Raw genomic sequence first — 15,351 nt, 5'->3', positions numbered from 1 at the left:
GAGTAAAATATTAATTATAGTCCTAAAGGCAATTAAGGCTCAGAGGGATTAGAGGAGATGCTTTATAACAAGATCTGCCTATTAAGATAAAATGTGCAGATTAAGATTTGGACCCTGTGTTCAAAACCATGCAAAATTATCTTCTAAAAAATATATATAAAATTACTCAAGGTGGGCTGACGAGATATGAAAAACTCATAGAGATGCCCCTTTGATGGGAGGTAACTTACAGAATTAAACTTCTCAAAGCTGTTACCATAATTACCACGCTGTCAGGTTAACTGTTTGCAGGGATAATCACTTCAGACACTAGAATCTGAAATTATACCTGTGTCTTTTCCTCAAATCTTCAGCAGATTCTTTCATTAAAAACAAAGGAATGTTTAGCTGAGAATGGCCCAACAAATACAATGAAATGCATTACACGCAGATTCTTAAATGGTTGCCTTGAAGCATGAATATATGTATGCCTGAGTTCAAGGAAATAGTGAACGTCAAGTTCAAACCAGGTCTGTCCCTCTATCTCCCCCGTTTCCCAGATGAACAATGACATGAAGGGACAGCTGCTATCTGAGGAGTGAGGAAGCTAGGGGACAAGGGGAAAGGATGGGAGAAGTGCACCCTAATGCTAGGGTGGCTAAGAATGTGGGGCGCCAGGGGCAAGGTCCCCAGCAGCCTCTTCATCCAGGCAGCTCCCTGTCAGAAGGGTCTCTCCAAGCATCTCATTGCACTTCTCCTCCTTAGCTTTCCACAGCCATCACCCAACAAACTACCAGCACCTATTTAGTTTTTTATCATGTACTTGGTTTTTTGTACGTTTGTTTGGTTCTTAATTTTAGATTACTATGAGGGTCAAATAATCAGGTTACAATGTCTGTTTTTGTTAGGTAAAGTCCCTGTTATAGTTGTGTCCCACACCCAAGTGGTGTGCCATACACGCTCACATTATGCCCATTAAGTGGGAGCACATCGATCTCTTGCCCAAACCCCTTTAAAATAGCATCATAGCTGGCCAAAGTCTGGTGAAAGTCATGGGACTGAGGAGATTGGGAAAATTGGAGATTGGAGAGAGTTTACTTTCAAACTCCTCTGGGATTCTCAGTTTTGACACTTTCTCTTTTCTTACATTTTCTTCCCTGTTATAGACTGAATTGTGTCCTTTACGCCACATCCACACAAAAAAATTTTTTTTCTTTTTTTAGACGGAGCCTCAAGCTGTACCCCTGGGTAGAGTGCCATGGCATCACTGCTCACAGCAACCTCCAACTTCTGGGCTCAAGCGAGTCTCCTGCCTCAGCCTCCCAAGTAGCTGGGACTACAGGCTCCCGCCACAATGCCCGGCCATTTTTTGGTTGCAGCCATCATTGTTGTTTGGCGGGCCTGGGCTGGGGATTCGAACCCGCCACCTTAGGTGTATGTGGCTGGCGCCTTAGCTGCTTGAGCCACAGGCGCCAAGCCAAAATTTTTTTTTTCTATGTTGAAGACCTAATCCCCAATGTGACTATATTTTTAGATATGACCTGAATGAAGATGTAATTAAGGTTAAAAGAGGTCATAAAGGGTGGCCCCAACCCAGCATGACTGATGTCCTTATAAAAAGAGAGAGAAACCAGGAATGGGTACACAGAGAGAAAAGGCCACATGAGGATGCCAGCCAAGGAGAGAGAAAATACCTGGGCCAACACCTTGCTCTTGAACCTCTACTTTCCAGAACTCTGGCAAATAAGTTGCTGTTATTGAAGCCCCCCAGTGTGATACTTTGTTATGACAGCCCCAGCAAATTCATGCCCTAGCCCACTCCTCCTCATATCAGTGTGACTTGACCCAAAAAACACCTAGTCAGTTCATTTGCATTTTTCTAAGAGCCTCGGGGAGGCCAACACTAGCAAGCCCTCCACACAGAGAGACAAGGGTGTGGCCCCTCCAACAGTCCTCACAGGCTTTTATTGATATCGCAAACATGAGAAAATACAGCACAGCAGAAAGCTTCAAAGAGAGTCAAGGTTGATAAACAAAGAGTTTATCTTTAACTGTATGATTGAACTCTGGACACATTCTGTTTACTGCACTTCTCTCTTGCCTTTTTCTTATCACTACTCAATATGACTTAAGGTGTGCTGTGTCCAGTGAGTATTGTTTTTAGTGCTCAGGGCCAGCAGTGATTCTTGGCTTTTTCTCACATCACTCTGTCTCTAGTGCCTTATGCTCTATTCTACATCCTCATGTTCTCCCTATGAGACCACAATGACCCTGCACATCAAGTCAGCTGTACGCCACTAATTCTCCTCTAAAATGAGGGGCTGTAGCAGATCCTCTCAAAATCACTTCCAAGCCTGGTGTTTCAACAACCTAATATGAATTATTCCAATAAAGTGGGAGAGAATCTCCGGGCATAAACTGTGAATGGATAAGATGGCTCTCATCCCAGCTCACTTAACTCAGTTGAGTTTGCTGAGCTTAAAACACTGCCTAATCACTTCCAGGACTTCATTTTTCATTCAAGTCATATTTACTAAGCACCTATTAGGTGTTGGAAATAGTACTGGGCTGCTGACTCTGCTGTTGCTGTTCCTCCCTGTTCAACCCTGAGGTCAAACAGGTCTAGAAACTTTTGCTCAAACTCTTTTCCTCTTACTTTCTTTCTCACTTGTGCCTCATTTTGGAGTCAGATAGCCTGGATCTGAGACCTAGTTCTCTTTCTTAATAGTTAGCACGTGATTTTGGCCTATTGGCCTTTCCAAGCCTCATGTGAAAAGAGAAATGTGGCAGATATTATTATGTGCCCTCCTATATCCAGTCTCCCTTTCATCCATAGAGGCAGACCTGACTTTCCTGGGGGTGGAAATGCACACAGCTAAAAGACCCAGCCCCATGGAAGCTAGAAATTCGTGACCACATGACTAATTTCTGGCCAGTGAGAAGGAGGCAAAAGTATTGTGTACAACTTCTAGAAATGCTGCTTTAAAAAACCTGTTCTTTAAATAGCCAGGCATTGTGGTGGGTGTCTGTAGTCCCATCTACTTGATAGACAGATGCAGAGAATCACTTAAGCCCAGTAGTTTGAGTTTGCTATGAGCTGTGATGCCACTGGACTCTACCGAGGGTGACATAGTGAGACTCTATCTCTAAATAAATAAATAAATAAGCTATTTTGGCAGGGAAATGAGCTTTTTTGTCTTTACCCTTTTTACCCTTCCTGCTACCTAGAATGTGGGGGTGATGAATGGATCTTGAATAGCCATCTTGGACCAAGAAGTGACCAAGAGGACAAAAGAAATGCATTGAAGATGACAAAGCAGATTGATGGAGATACTGTGAATTTCTGACGTCTCTGAAGACACTCCTCAGCAGCCCTGATAGACTCTCACATGTTTAAGCTACTGTTATTTTGAGCTTTATGTTATCAATAGCAAATAATTTACTTATCAAATACAAAAGATAAAAAATACCTCATAAAATTTTTATCAGGATGAAATCAGATAACATATGTAAAAAGCGCAGTACATTCTGATGCACAGAAAGTACTCTATAAATGTAGCTATGATTGTTAATAGTCCTATGTGTCTTTGATTCCTCAGGGAAGAAAAAGAGAGATTATTTATTTGTTGGGGCCCCAGATCTGTTTCTTATCAGGCGCTCACCCCTCAGTCACTTCTGCTCCCACACCTGGTATCTCTAGAATTCTGCCCTGACAACCATTCATTCCTCTCTTTGGGGCATACGTCCCCATCCCTAACAGCACACCTTGGCACACTGATACCAGCTCTTCCTGGATTCCGTCCTACTGCTCATTCTGCCCAGAGTTTGTGTACAACGTTACCCTTCCCCTTGATATGGGAGGGAGGTGGCACCCTACCTGACTCCCACTAACACACTCCCCCCCAGAATCTCTCACCACACATACCCTTTCCCTTCCCAGGGAGTTACCACCACTTCCAGAAGCTCAGTTCTAGGCCTAATTAACCCTCTTCAAATACCTGCATATCTCCTTCTTGTTTATGCATTTGTTCTTCTGGCTTGGGGCAGAGTGAGCCTGCCCACCAATGAAGGGTAATTTCTAATTTTTTTTTTCAATAGTAAAAGCTAGTTCCTTATCTAACACTACTGGCTTCTGTGAGAAAACCTGAGACACACACGTGTCTGTTCCTACTTTCTCGCCTGTGTTAATGCTAGGGCTCCCCTTGAGCAGACTCACTCAGTTCCTTTTCTGACCATAGGATTTTGTATGTTTCTTCTTTAAATTCTTCCACATTTTAAAAATTGTCTACGTGGTGCATCACTTGATCTTCATTATGTTTTAAAACAATGGTGTCTGCTCTTTTAACATCCTTCCCATTCTCTCGCTCCTGGCTCCCAAAGGTCTTCCCTGACCTCCGAGTCCATGCCTTCCTTTTCCTGGTCTTTGCCTCAGGGACAGAGGGTTCTGTTCCTTTCTGCCTGTCATTAGAGACTGCTTTATATTGTTCTCCAGTGTGGGAATGTTCAGGCCTCTTATCTCTGCTATAAACTGCTAGTGGTGCATCACAAAGTCCCAAAGCTACAGACGCTGACACAGTTGTGGAAAGAAGGGAAGACTTACACTGTTGGTGGGACTGCAAACTAATATAGTCTCTTTGGTAAGAAGTGTGAGGAATCCTCAAAGAACTCAAAATTAAGCCATTTGATCCCACAATCCTATTACTAGGCATCTACCCAGTATAAAAAAAATAATGTTATCATAACGACATTTGCACTAGATTGTTTATCAAAGCTCAATTTACAATCACCAGGATGTGGAAACAACCCAAGTGCCTATCAACCCAGGAATGGATTAATAAACTGTAGTATGTGTACACCATGGAATACTATTCAGCCATAAAAAAGAACCACTTTGTATCTTTTGTGTTTACCTGGATAAAGTTGGAGAACATTATTCTTAGTAAAGTAGAGATCTATTTACAAGAATGGAAAAGCAAGTATCTAATGTACTCAATACTAATATAAGGCCAGTAGATGACCTAATACTCACATAAGAGAAAAACCCAATTCAATTCGAGTTGAGGGGAGGGGAGAGGAGGGAGAGAGAGAGAGGGGAGGAGGGAGGAGGATTGGTGTGCTCCCACCTAACAGGCACAATGTAAAGGTATACACCAACTGGGTGAGGGGCACAACTACAACAGGGAGTTTACCTAACAAATGCAAACATTATCACCTAATCTTTTTTACCTTCATATTAATCTGAAATTTTAAAAAAAATACTTTCTGTGGTGATTTTAAAATATGTCTGCAAATTCTCATCCCTTCAAAAAGTGTGGACTAATTCTCCTTTCATCCTTTGAATGTGGGCTGTATTTACTGACTTGCTTCCAGCAGTGAAAGAGCCTAACTTCTGAGTGCGGGTCATAAAGGCATAGAGGCTTCCTGTTTTACTCTCCCCCTCTCTCACTGACTCTCTCTGCTCATCTTCTAGTCTCGCCATGTCATGAGGATGCTCAAGTAGCCATGGAGAGGCCCATGCAGAGAGACACTGAAGCTTCACCAGCATCACCTACTAGAGAATGAAAGAAATTTTGGAACTGGGATTTCTGATACTAAATCCTAAACTGTTCTCCATGTTGAAAGCAGACATTCCCGCCCCAGTCAAGCCTCCAGATAACTATGGCCCCAGCTGCCATCTTGACTGAGGCTCCATGAGACACTGAACCAGAACCACTTGGATTCCTGACCCACAGACACTATGGGAGGGAAGGTCATGTTAATGCTCATTTCTCACAACACTTCGCTCAGGGTTGTTCTCCTAGTAGGTGCATGTTCAGTACTTGTCAGCCAATGACTTTGCCTGGGAGAGACTGACACCCCAAGGCATGAGAGTGCATTGAAAGGGCTATAATTTGGACTTTCTTACTCAGCAAAGAGAATGTGAAGTGGTGAATTAAGGATACAACATGTGAGAATGTTATATTCAATTCTTACAGCTTCTGTAACAAATTAACACAGACCTGATGCCTACAACAACAGAGATTTACGCTTGTATAATTCTGGAAGCTAGAAGTTGAAAATCAGTTTCATTGGCCTAAGGTCAAGGCATCAGCAGGGCTGCTCCATTCTGAAGATTCTGGGCCAGAACACCTTTCCTCACCTCTCAAGCTACTGGGGCTGCACTTCCTGCTCCTTGTGGCTTATGGTGATTTCCTCCATCTCTCTGCTGCTGTCTACACATCACCTGCTCTCTTCGCACCCTTGTGATGACATCTGCCCCACCTGAAAATCCAGGAGAATGTTCCTATCCTAAGATTTGTAACTTCATCTGCAAAGTCCCTTTTGCCATATAGCAACATGCACAGGTCCTGGGAATGAGGACTCGGTCATATTTGGAGGGCCAATAGTCAGCCTACCACAAGCAGAAAACTCTCCCTTCTAGAGTCCAACAGATTTGAATTCAAATCCTCTAATTAACAATTGTACAATATTGAACAAACAACATTAAACTGAGCCAAGGTTTTCTTATCTCCATAACAAAGACAATAAAACTTACTAAATGAATAGCACATGGAAAGAGCACTGGCACTTCAGTGGTTTCTGAATAAATGCTGGCCTTTCTCTTCCTTCCTTTTATTGAGTAGGTGGGAAGAAAAAGACCTGGTCCAAGAAGGAAGAGGCCTCAGCAAGCTCGGGACTTGTGAGTGGTTTATATGGCACTTCCCATGTACAAGGTAATTTGATGCCTGGTATCTAATGTAACGATTATTCCCATTTTATCAAATGAAAAAGCAGAAGCACAAATGAGTGATTTTTCCCAAGTCAACCCCCTAGTAAGTGTCAGAACTAAGCTTTCTGATGCTAAATCCTAGACTTTTTTTTTTTATATACTTCATGCATTTGGGAACCATCTATAAAAATCAGAACAGCTACCAAAAAAACTAAATGAAATGAAAAAAGGACAAGAAAATAGCACATTGTCATGAATGGAAGGAGAGAGGGGGCACAGAAGCTTTGTGACGACAGAAAGGGAAAGAATTCTGGGAATGAGAACAAGTCTGAGTGTCCCTTGGAGGTTCAGACCAGCTCTTGGGGGAACAGCAAGGGGATGGGACTTGCCTTCACCTTGACATGATCCATTCTAATTCTCATCTCATGCAGGCCGGAGAAGCAGTGTTGAAAGTTATCTCAGACCTTTGGTGATAAGTGACTTTCCAACGCGGCTAATCGGTTTGGCTTGTCTGATGTGATACCATCAAGAGTCAAAGGTTAATCCAGCGATGATTCTGGGAGGAATAAAATGGAATCATGCCATGGTGTGGCCTGCCTGGCTCCTGAGCATGAAGTTTTCTCTATGGTTCATCAGCCAAGCTGAGGCCAGACCCCAAAGGTCCTAGAGCTACTCTTTGAGAGACCCAGGTTCACACCAGATTTACAGTGAGGGGAAAAATCTGTTTGTTATGGGCTAGGGTGAGAATAATAAAATGAAATCAATAATAGGACACATCACACTTGGCCCTTTCAATTTGCAAAACACTTTAACCTACACTTTTTTAAACTGACCTCAAAAAATCATGCTCCTTTTACAAAAAAGGGAAATGGATACAATTAAAGAACTACCATTTTTGACTATTGAACAAGAGCTAATCTTTGGACAAGGAGTCTCATAGCATCATGTAAATGTAATCATCTCAGTTTCTCTGTGAATTAGGTCTTCTCACCTGCAGAAGGGCTTAGGGTTCAGAGAGGTTAAGTGGCTTGCCCAAGGACCACAGCTGCCAGGTGACGGATCAGAATTCAAACACAGGAGGGCAAGGTGCCTACTAGCAGAAAATTTTCAATGAGAATGCCAGTACTCAGTGAACAGCCCACTGTAAGCAGGGTCATCTGCTACCATCTGTGCTCTCAGAAATGTGCTGGCCCCTCTCCTATCCGAGAATCACTGCTCCACAGCCTTGCCACCGGGCCAACTCTGTGCTCTGGGGTTAGGTTAAGTCATCGCTGGCTTCAGGCCCTTCTCCATTAGAAAACACCCGTGGGAAAAATGAATGCACTGAGTTAGCATACCGTAGCATAAATCAGAAGAAATATGGCATGGCTAGGAGCAGGCAAACTCCCCAGTTATCATAGTATTCTATGAACGAGAGGTCCTGAAGAGGTTTGCTGTGTAGGGTTTGCCTTTTTTAAGGAGCCCTGATTGTGTGGACTGGAGGGCCCGCTGACCATCACTCCACCTGAGATCAACTCAGCAGAGGGCAGGATGGCTCTGTCTCTATTGTGGCTGTAGTTGCCTTTGGAGTTTAACTCGGGAATACTGGGTGTCCATTGATTGAACTGTACACAAACACTCCAGAGCCTGCTTCCTGCCAGAAACAGATTCTGAAGCTATAGCAACCAGGCCGCATAAGGAGAGCTCTGCCCAGCTAGGCCAACTCAGCTCCTACCAGCAAGGGAGGGTGAGGGCCTCTGAGTGTCTGGCCAGCCAGCCAGCAAACCTTGCATGCTGAGGCTGGGCCCACACTTGGTCTGCACACAGAGGGAGGAAGAAGTTTCAGCTGAGAGGAGGCTCTGGTGGGCTGAGGCCAGAACCCACGGAGCAGAGGAGGAAGGGAGCCATTAGCCTGGAGGGACAGAGGCCAGACCTGGGTGACTAATACCACCAGTGGCGCATCTGAGCTCTGGTGCTAATGCCACCTGAAGGAAATATCTCAGACAAGAGACAGCTGTTCACCTGACCACCTTCCTGGCTGGTGACAGGAAACTGTGTCATGTCCCTTAGAATTCCACCCTGGGGAAAAGATCATCTAGGAGCTGGGTCAGTCATAGGCCCAGGGCTTTTGTGCTATCTCAGAGCCTGAGCACAGGGCAAAACCATCTTGGATAACACATGAAAAATTAAGTCCTCCTTCCCAAGGCTTTCTGACAGTTGGCAGGTGGGCCTCCGTGCCAGCTGCCTTCACTTCCCCTCGGCATCTGGATGCTCTCACAGCAGGCAGACAGGCCCAGCCAGACTTCAGATGGCTCCACATGGGAGCAGGATGCAAATAGCCTCCTGACGACTTCTTGGGACATTATTGTCCCCTTCTGGCTAATTTCTGTCTCGATGTTTCTAAGAAGAGATCTTTTCTCCCTCTCAGCTGCTCTCCCATTCAGTTTAATTTAGAAGGAAACTCTTTAAAATATTGCGCTGAGATGTTTCTGGTTCAGGAAAGGAATCCCAGCCACAGTGGGTGGTCTGCCCTGCTCTGAGGCCTGGCAGCTGGCACTGGCTCCCCAGCAGGTGGTGAGGACACATCCTGTGATCCAGTGCAGATAACAGGGACAGGAACATGGCACCCTACAGCCATCTCCAGCTTAGCCTTCCCACCCCTCTGCAGTGAGGAATCCCACTTCCTAAAGGAAGACCGTGTGATCCCTGTCCCTGGCTCAGCCCTGGACAAAGTGCAGAAAGGGCTGTTGAAAGACAGTAGTGAAGTCAGAGAGGTGGGCTTCGAGGCAGACAGACTGAGTCAAACCTAGGGCCCCCCCTCCGGCTGGGTGGCTGTGGGCAAACTGCTTAATTCCTTTATGCCTCCCTTTCTTCTTCTGTCACCTCAAAGGGCTATGGGTTTTTGTTTGTTTGTTTTATGTTCTGAGGATAATCAGAGTTAGTGAGCACATGAAGTATGGCCAGGCAGGGGCCAAACACGTACTCAGTGTAGGTCCTTCCTCCAGTTCCTTTCACCAGGGCAGAGGCCTAGGCAGAGGGCCTGGAGCTCAGGCTCAGAGCACCTGCTGTCAGCTCTGTCCGCACCGCCGCTCCTTCTCTGAGGCTCCCATTTGAGGGAGCATGATCTGCAGAACAGGACAGAGCCTAAACCCTGAGACAAGGACAGCCTGTCCAGGTTCTGTGTTCTCCCTGGGCACAGAGCCCCAGGAGGCCACCCAGGGAAGCAACCACAGGCACCCACAGGCACCCACATTTGCATGACATATTATAAACCTCAAAGCACCCTTATCTATTATCACCCTTTGAGGCTGATAGAGCAGGTGTGTCTTTCATCTTCCTCATTTCACCTAAGAGAAGCCCAAGGTGGCTTTGCAGCGCTGTTGCTTCTTATAATCGTCTTGTATCAGCCATGGTCAACTGCAGCATGTTCTTCGATATTGCCACCGACGGCGAGCCCTTGGGCCACGTCTCCTTCGAGCTGTTTGCAGACAAAGTTCCAAAGACAGCAGAAAACTTTCATGCTCTGAGCACTGGAGAGAAAGGATTTGGTTATAAGGGTTCTTGCTTTCACAGAATTATTCCAGGGTTTATGTGCCAGGGTGGTGACTTCACACGCCATAATGGCACTGGTGGCAAGTCTATCTACGGGGAGAAATGTGAAGATGAAAACTTTGTCCTGAAGCATACAGGTCCTGGCATCTTGTCCATGGCAAATGCTGGACCCAACATGAATGGTTCCCAGTTTTTCATCTGTACTACCGAGACTGAGTGGTTGGATGGCAGCACGTGGGCTTTGGCAAGGTGAAAGAAGGCATGAATGTTGTGGAAGCCATGGAGCACTTTGGGTCCAAGAATGGCAAGACCAGCAAGATGACCCCCATTACTGAATATGGACAACTGTAATACATTTGACTTAATGTTTCAACCACCAAACCATTCCTTCTGTAGCTCAAGAGAGCACCCTTGTACCCCATTTGCTTACAATATCCTGTAATCTCTGTGCTCTCAAAAAAAAAAAAAAGAGAGAGAGAGAGAAACCCAAGTTCCAGCAGTTTCTATAACCTGCCTGGGGTTACAGAGCTGTAAGACCTCAGAGTTGGGGTTCAAACTCAGTTCTTATGGTTCCCAGTCCAGAGGCCTCCACCACATCTGGTATAAATGAGTATCTTTCTTCCAAAGCTGCATGCACCCAAGTCTGAGGAGGAAGAGATAAGAACTCGTCCAAGGTTAACCACAGCCTCCGGTGGGGAGGGCTGGGTAGGGACTGACCTCTCCGGACTAGCTTGTTGATTTAGTGCTAGCTTGACCCCTTCAATTAGCTGCTGGACAGAGCCAGACCCAGGGGAGATGAACAGTGGGGCTTAATGGAAATGGGGATGCTGGTGACGATATGAACACTCTAAATTATGGTCTCAATTTGCACAGAGCCTGATGGATTTGCAATAATTCCAAACCAGGTCAAGTGTCGGTGTCTCTGCTTTTGCTGATCTCACACAAGGTACCTCCATTTGTCAGACTCCGAGTCCCTCTCTAAGAAGCCACCTGCCCCCTGTTCCTCCCTGCTTTCCTGCTGCTCTTTGCAGGTCTCTCTGCAGTGCTCTGACCCGAGGAACCTCTGCAGCTGCGCCCAGAGGGACTAAAGCTGCTCTTAGCGGGGTCAAGTCCTGGGAGCTTTGGGGCCATCCACAGACACAGTGCACACGGAGCTCCCCGCTACTGTGCAGCCTCATCTGATGGTCATTTTTAAGACAAGGGGCAGCATGGTTTGGTATCATAAGGCATCATCGTGTCAGGTGTAGGTGTAACATGGCTATAGCTTATCGACTCAGGGAAATAATCAGAGACAGTCCCACTAGTAGTAGAAACTAGGAGAGCAGAGCCTGGAGCCAATGCCAGACCTTCCTCCAGGCCAAGCCAGGAATAACTGACAAACTCCATGGTTGCTGAGCAGCAGCTGGTATAAAGGTAAACCAGTTGACTTTCCTTTGTTCTGACTTGCTTGGCTTACTTTTTTATTTTCCCCTTTTTCTGAGGGTGTTTTCCCTTGCCAAGAATGGGGTCTTCAGTCCCCATTCTGCCTGCAATAAGTCCCAGCACAGCAGACATCAGGCACTGTGGAAAGACGTTCTTTAAATCATTCTTTCAAGGGATCTGAAGGTCACGGTTTACTTCCTGGCAAGAAGAATTCAATAAAACTCTCAGAATCATTATTGTCAATGGTTTACTATTGACAAAGGTCTTTCACTACATTATCCCACTTAGTCACCACATCAGTCCTGTGAGGCAGATTAGACAGACATTACTCTGCATTTTACAAATGTGAAAATTAGAGGATCAGAGAGGGCTATGTCTTGCCCTAGGTTGCACAGCTTGTGAGTAGCAGTGCAGGGACTCAATCCCAGGCTTCTGTCTTCATAGCCCTTGTCTCACCATCAAATCATGATACTCACTCTAGTGTTGTAACACCTGGGACTGTTGGATCTGTAGGTAGCAAGATAAATCCTAAAAAATAAGAAACTGCTAGTGGCTGATCTTGCATGAGAAATAGTTTATGTGGTGTCTTTTTTTTCATATCTCAGAAAGGAAGAGGCTCAGATCTAAACATGGACTCAGAGCCATTAAACGTGTCCAACAGACTGGGTGTGGTGAATGTTTTTATTTCACATTCATTATTTATCCGTCCATACATTCTACAATTATGTTTCTGTCCGGGGCAGAGGGATATGATGAGTACATGGCTCCTGCCCTCATGGAACTTAAATTCTACTCAAAATCATAGAAAATAAATAAACAACAAAAAACCCTCTGCATTATGCTAAGTGCAATGAAGTAAAGAAATAAAGGACTAAGGTAGATAATAGGGGGTTTGGGATTCCATCTGGGGAATGGAATCAGGCCCCGGGACTGACCAGGTCTCCATCCCCAGCTTCTCTATTGTCTGGACTGCTGAGCTACCTTGCTCAGGATCAATTACCCTTAGGTGCCTGAGGGCTATTCGCTTTAGCAGTAGGGAGAAAGAGAGAAAGCATTTGAAGGAGAGATAAGAGATAATTATTCATTCTTTTAATAAGCAGTCTTATTAAAAGAATGAATCTTAGCAATCTTTCATAGAGAGAGATGCTGAACAGGTGTTCTGCAGGCAGGAGAAGTGAAAGAGTCAGAGCGAGCAGGTCCCTGAAAGAACGTGCACTCCCCGACTGCCTTCTCCTGCAGCTTCTTATAGACCTGATCCTGTGGCGCTTGGCACCACAGGTGTAGAGACTGCCAATCACTGCTGTTCTCGTCTCTCCAGCTCTCATGTCAGGAGACCTGAAACCCTTCCCCATGCCCTTATCACCAAGGTGTTATATTACCGAGATGTTACCAGTGTTCCTTATGATTACATAGTATTCTGAGCTTAGCTCTCACTCCTCCTTACCATGAGCTATGGTCTGCTACAGAGGGGAAAAGGTATATTTTTTGGACACCCTGCTTCAAGGAAGACCTCTACAGAGGTCTCACTGGAAAAAAAAATGAAAAGAAACCAGGTATATGAAGAAACCACAGAAGAGCCTTCCAGACTGACTATCTGGGGCAACTGCCCACACCACCCCTATCAGGGAGACTCTGCAGAGTCTTACAGTGAAGACAGATTTACTGGAATGAACAGACCAGGAATGTGGCACCTCGTGAAAGGGCAGAGAGCAAGGGTGGGTTGCACAGTATTGTGTCAGCCAAGGGAAAGAGCAAGATTTGGTCTCTCTACATTAAAGGGCTTTGTGCAGGTAGGAGGCGTGAGCTAATATATATTGTAGGAAGGTCATTCACATTGCTGCTTGGGGAACAGCGGTGAAGTTAAAAGAAGAAGCCTCATCAGGAGTGATGGCAGATTGGGGAAGGTGGTGGAAAAGAGAGAAATGAGTGCAGACTCTATTTTAGAGGTATAATTGACAAAATTTGCTATTGGGTCAGATAGGCAAAGGAGAAAGAAAAGAATCAAGAGCAATTTTTAAAATTCTAATTTAGATAATCGGATGGGTGGCAGTGACATTTATTGAGATGGAGCAGACAAGTCGAGAGCATTTCGAGCAAAAAGGTGGGGGTGAAGAGTTCTCTTTTGGATGTGTCAACAATGGTATGTGAGTGGGACCTTGGGGAGGAGACATGAAGTATTTGGATGTGGAAGACTGTAGTATGAATTGTTAGGCCTGGTTTGGGGATACACATTTGACAATTGTCAGCACCTAGACAGTATTCTAAAGTCACAGTAATGAGACTGCCCAGAAAGAGTGTGTAGAGAGGGGATAGAAAGTGCTCATGATTCGGCCTCAAGGAAGCCCATCACGCAGGGGAGAGACTCCAGCAAAAGCCACTGGAAGGACTGGATAGTGAAATAGGAAAAAACTAGGGTCCAAGAAGAAATAATATTTATAGAGTGGATATTTAGACAGGGAGGCATAACCAACACTGTCAAATTCTGCTGAGAGGTCAAGATGAGGGCTGATTTAGCACTAGAATACCATCAGTGACCTTGAGAAGAGCCCATTTCAACAGCTCATGGAAGCAGGAGCCACATAGAAATGAAATGAGTAGCAAACAGGTGTGAGTCTAAATCAAACAACTCCATCCTCTACCCACCAAAACACACAAACAAGCAAATAAACAAAACACAGTAGATGAACTGCCTAGGGTTGAAGGAAGGTTATTATTGCTCTTGATGTTCTGCAAGTTGGGAGATGCTAGGACATGTTTGCATAGTGCAAATGATTCCGTAGAGTGGGAGAAACTAATGATACAGTAGAGATGGGGGCCAACCAAAGAAATCATCTGAGTCAGAATTGACCTAAAATAGGGAAGAGATATTTTCTCCATTATAACAGAAGTGAAGGGAGAGAATTGCCGCTAATGGAGGCAGATTTATAGGATCAATAGGGAGTTCGCATGCAGTAGCTGCTCTTTCCTCAAAAAGGACTGAAGTCGTCAGGTGAGAAGAGTGTGGAGAGAGAGAATGGGAGTTTGAAGACAGAGGGGAAGGTGTAAACTGTTTGTCTTGGGAAATGGAGAGTAAGTCTATCAGAGGGACAGTGTAGAGCTGGCAGGCAGTGATGAGTGCCTGACTGAAATGTACTGTCACAGATTAATTGTTTTTAATTTGTTTTGTGCCTTTCTCCATTAATGTCCAGGAGCAGGGACAGAGAAGGAAACAGCACTGGAATGTCCAACAGAGGAGCAAGGCAAGTTCAATGGAGGGAGAGAGGAACAAAGGAGCTGAAGGCACTTGTGAAGGAATTATAATGAAAGACCATGGAATGTAGCCTGGACTACGAGGAAAGTGAGGCTAAGCAGATGCTGATGGAAAATGGGAAATGAATGGGGCCAAAGGATTAAGGGTCTCCATGAAGGCAGACATCTGTGATAGAGGCAGTATCTTCAAGAAAAGAGCAATTGGTAGGTTGGAAAATACGTTTGAAATTGAGATTTAGGACATAATATAGTTTCTGTTGGTTGTAAGGACCAGAGTAGGGTCATAGGAATGAAAAGGGCCAAGAAAGAACAGAAGAAAAGTACGGCTGAATGTAAGAAGGTCAAGGAACAGAGAGCCCAGAGCATTAAATGGCTTATCCCCCTGCTGAACTTGGTTGATGCTTTGTTTACAGGAAATGGGAGCTGTGTACAAATACAGACCGTGACATGGAGCCACAATC

The 15,351-nt window shown here is 45.0% G+C and overlaps 1 pseudogene across 1 annotated transcript; it reads left to right on the top strand.

Moving 5' to 3' along the window:
• The first annotated feature begins 10,055 nt into the window (after window positions 1-10,055).
• Window positions 10,056-10,570, top strand: LOC100952952 (annotated as a pseudogene). The gene has a single exon (XR_001161491.2). The product of XR_001161491.2 is annotated as a peptidyl-prolyl cis-trans isomerase A-like (transcript).
• The last annotated feature ends 4,781 nt before the right edge of the window (window positions 10,571-15,351 follow it).

Source organism: Otolemur garnettii, unplaced genomic scaffold (genome assembly GCF_000181295.1).
Source record: "Otolemur garnettii isolate 467f Iridium unplaced genomic scaffold, OtoGar3 scaffold00086, whole genome shotgun sequence".
Taxonomy (NCBI): Eukaryota; Metazoa; Chordata; class Mammalia; order Primates; family Galagidae; genus Otolemur; species Otolemur garnettii.
The sequence above is the reverse complement of the archived record's forward strand: the minus strand, read 5'-3'. Positions and strand labels throughout refer to the sequence as shown.